The 3,866-nt window shown below is 43.2% G+C and overlaps 1 long non-coding RNA gene across 1 annotated transcript; it reads left to right on the top strand.

Annotated features, from left to right (window-relative positions):
* Positions 1 to 302: 302 nt before the first annotated feature.
* On the top strand, positions 303 to 2,070 carry LOC144456744 (uncharacterized). The gene is made up of 3 exons (XR_013485810.1): positions 303 to 521; positions 1,053 to 1,137; positions 1,312 to 2,070. It is a non-coding gene; the product is annotated as an uncharacterized LOC144456744 (long non-coding RNA).
* Positions 2,071 to 3,866: the final 1,796 nt, after the last annotated feature.

The raw sequence follows: 3,866 nt of genomic DNA, 5'->3' as shown, positions 1-3,866 counted from the left end.
AGCTGAGAGAACGAAGTGCGCGCAAGCGGGAGGGCGGGCTTCTGTTCTGGCGTCTCTTGGCTCTAAGCTGTCTTGTTGGCTAGTAAGGAGGGGCAACTGGGTGTTTGGAGGAGAAGAGCAAAGAGGGAAAGCAAGGCACCCCCCGAGTAAATGAAGTGGTAGATGCCTCCATCTCCTTTTCGTACGCACCCCGTAAGGGGTGCTTGAATATTTAATATAGGGAGTGTCTCAGCTACGAGCAGCTGCCATGCAGGAAGATGTACGATGAGATGGAAAGGGATGGGGCGGCCGGCTGGTGGAGGATGTGACTTTTAAAAATAAGACGTCACTAAACCCCCTCCCCACCGCTGCCACATACACTCAAACCATACTACCCCCCCCAAAACACACATCTGCGCTGAATTTAGATGCCTCCCAGTTTCTCATAACTCAGGGATGGGAAACATTCAGAAATGGGAAAGGAGACGAAGCAGGATTCTGAACTTCGATTAAATATCCCTTAGCACAGAGCCTGGCACACAGTAAGTGCTTAATAAATGTTTGTTTCGGGCATTGTCTGATTCTACAAGAATAAGACAGATGGTCACTTTAGTTGCTAGCCAGTTCTCAGTGAAGGGGCAATTTGCAAAAAAGAACGAATGCCTGTAATGAACGGTAGTGGTTTCAGTTTTCTCAACGATGAAATGGGAATAATCCTTGCACTAATATGTGAGCTGAAGCCTTTATGAACTTAAAAGGCTTGCATAACAATGATGATGACCATGGTGGTGGCTGAGATACGGGGGGGGGGGGGGGGGGGGGGAAGGGAAAGATTTGCTGGAGGCCTTGAGTTTGGCAGTCCCCTCCCCTTCTCATCTGATACCAAAACCTAATGCTGGAACTTTCCTAACAAGATTGGAGGCCTAACAAAGGGCTACAGAACACAGTAAGCACTTACTACTCAAACAACAAACTTTAATTATGTGTTTACTATGTTTCTTGTTCCACCCCCCCCCCCCAAGGCACTGTCTGATCTCTCATTTATTAGTGCTCTTTTTCTCTTCAAATTATAGAGCAGTGGCTATGGCAGGAGACTGGGAGTCAGGAAGACCTGAGTCCAAATCCAGCCCCATACACTTACTGGATGTGTAACCCTGGGTAAGTCACATAACTTCCCTCTGCCTCAGTTTCTTCATTTGTAAATTGGGGATAATAATAGTACGTACCTTACAGAGTTGTTGGAAGTGCTATATAAATGCTGTCTAATTCTGTATGACTTTATAAATACATTGTGTTTACTTACTTGTGTGCATGTTGTAATTTGCCCCCCAGAATGTTTGGTCCTTTCATTCTCAGCACCTTCCACCACGCCTAGCATAGAGTAGATGCTTAATACATGTTTCTTGACTCTGACAACCACCAGCCATGATTCCAGAGAACCAAGCCAAAGAATTCTGTCTGCCTTCTGAGAGAGGAGGGATGGATCATATGCAGAATGAAACACACATTCTTAGACATGGGTTATACTGGACTCTGTATGTTTGTTCCAAGGGTTCTGCTTGCTTTTTTCTTTTTCAATTGGGGGGGTGGTGGGAGGGAGAGAAAATAAATGCCAGATAATTTTTGAAAATAAAATTGAATTGAATTGATGCATTAGAAGCCAATAGTTCAAGGCCTGGAGGGCTGGGCCTGGAGTCAGGAAGACCTGAGTTCAAACCTGTCTCCAGTATTTGCTATCAGTGTGGCCCTGAGCAAATCCCTTACCCTTTATTTGCCTCAGTTTCCTCAAATGTAAAACAGGGATAATAATAGCACCTACCTCCCAGGATTGCTGTAAGGCTTGAATGAGATAATATTTGTAAAGCACATAGCACCAAGCCTGGGACCTAGTAGGCAGTAAATAAATGCTTATTTTTTTCCCTTTCCTTTGGAACATCACTTATCGTGTTATATATAGCATAGGAGGTGTGGACAATTATACACACCTGTAATATGACACATAGTATGTATGTGCAGTATGTAGCAATTGTACAATATGTGCTAAACTTCCTTATGTTACCTTTGAAAAATTAAATTCCTGATACTAGCTTGTTTACTTGGATTTTGTTTCTTTTTCTCATAAAGACAAGGTAGTGTGTTTTTGAAACCTTCTGGTTGTTTGGAGTCCAGATGAATAGGAGGTTTTGTGATCATTGCTGTTATTTATAGTACTAATCACCTCTACAGGAACTAGACTGGTTCCTGCAGAACTAGTAATAGAACTCTAGTTCCATATGACCAGTTCCCTCAGTTCCAAACATCCAAGTAGGCCCCTTATTTCTCCATCACTAAGTATTTCCATTTCATAATTGAAGTCATTAATCAAGTCTGTCATACTCCAGACAGCATGCTCAGAGGTGTAGGAAGAAACAGTTTTCATCCTAGGGAAGCTTACGTTCTACTGGGGCAAACAACACATAAAGTACTATGTTAAATGAAATTGTTAAGTTGACAACACAGGTAATAAGGTATAGCCGATGTGGTGGCCACTTTTAAGGCAGGCAGGCATGGATTCAACTCCCGGCTCCAAAACTTAACAGCAGTGTGACCCTGGGCAAGGAAAAAAGAGTCAGCTGAAGGTAAATGGATCACAGATAAAGAGCTGAAAGGGACCACTTAGCAGATGAAAAAGCCAAGGCTCAGAGTCTGACTGACTAGCCCAAAGGCATAACCATGGTGATTCCCCAAAGTTGGATTTGAACCCGAGACTTTCTGGCTGCAGTGACAGTGCCTCTTTCTGTTGTACCACTTGGTTCCTTTCAATGACTTTGAAGTTATGGGGGCCAATCCTCCTGTCTACAAAGGAAAAGGTTAGAAAGAAGAAGAACAGTACATATTTCTACAGCACTTCAATCAATTTGGTTCAATAAGAACTGAGTAAGCCCTTGCAAAGCAAGACACTGTGCTCAATGTGTGGGTACAGTGACAAAAAAGAAGAGCCAGCCCTTGCCCTCAAACAGCTAACATTCTACTGCATGGATACAAGTACACTTTGCAAGTAAGTCCAAAATATACACAAACAATTTGAAAAAGGAGAGAAGCCTAACTGATCTTCAAAACCTGTTCCTCAGCCCTTGGGGTGAGTTTTTCTGAGGCTCTCTGCCTGTTTATTCGAATAAAGCAGTTCCCAGAGGCAGGCTTTCAGGGAAGCTGAGGACTTGAAATCAGGTAAGCACATCCATTGTGCTTTGGCGATTCTACTGAGACTTGCCCAATGTTAACCCTGGTGATGGAATGCCCATTAGTACCCTGCAGGCCATGGTCAAATGACACCTTCCCTTCAGCTTTTCTATCAGGTCCTTTTCATCGTGATATGGAAAGGGCCCAAACACTCAAGACGAGTTCCAATATTTTCTTTATTTTCAGAGCTAAACTTGCTCAGAAACATGGATTGAATTTTCTGCATATTACCAAAGAACAAATTTAAAGAAGAATAAGAAGTCTATTTCTTTGTGATATAAGGTGGGTGTATGCTCTTGTAAGACATTTATGTCGATGCAGGTAGTCTAAATAAGGCTTATGGGAGGCACTGATAGATATGATCTGAGGTCTAGGTCATCCCAGAAGAGAGGAAGAAAGCCTGCACAATAGCTGGGGGTTTGGGAAGGTGGCAGAGGAGAGGAAGGCAAACCCCAAGCACTGCTGGACTGGACACTCTTTCCCAAGACTGCCAGAAATAGAATTACACCTATCTGTCACCGAAATATTTCTGGTCTAGGAGTACAATAAACTCAAAAAGCCACTTGAGGCAGAAGGGTACTCCAAGTTTACCGTGCAACTTGGTTCATTTCCACCAAACACTGGCTGCACAGGAGACTATCATAAATTGTGACTAGTGAGTAAAGCCA

This window comes from Phascolarctos cinereus, unplaced genomic scaffold, assembly GCF_003287225.1.
Source record: "Phascolarctos cinereus isolate Bilbo 61053 unplaced genomic scaffold, phaCin_HiC Scaffold_4;HRSCAF=312, whole genome shotgun sequence".
Taxonomy (NCBI): Eukaryota; Metazoa; Chordata; class Mammalia; order Diprotodontia; family Phascolarctidae; genus Phascolarctos; species Phascolarctos cinereus.
This window is presented reverse-complemented; position numbering and strand designations above follow the sequence as displayed.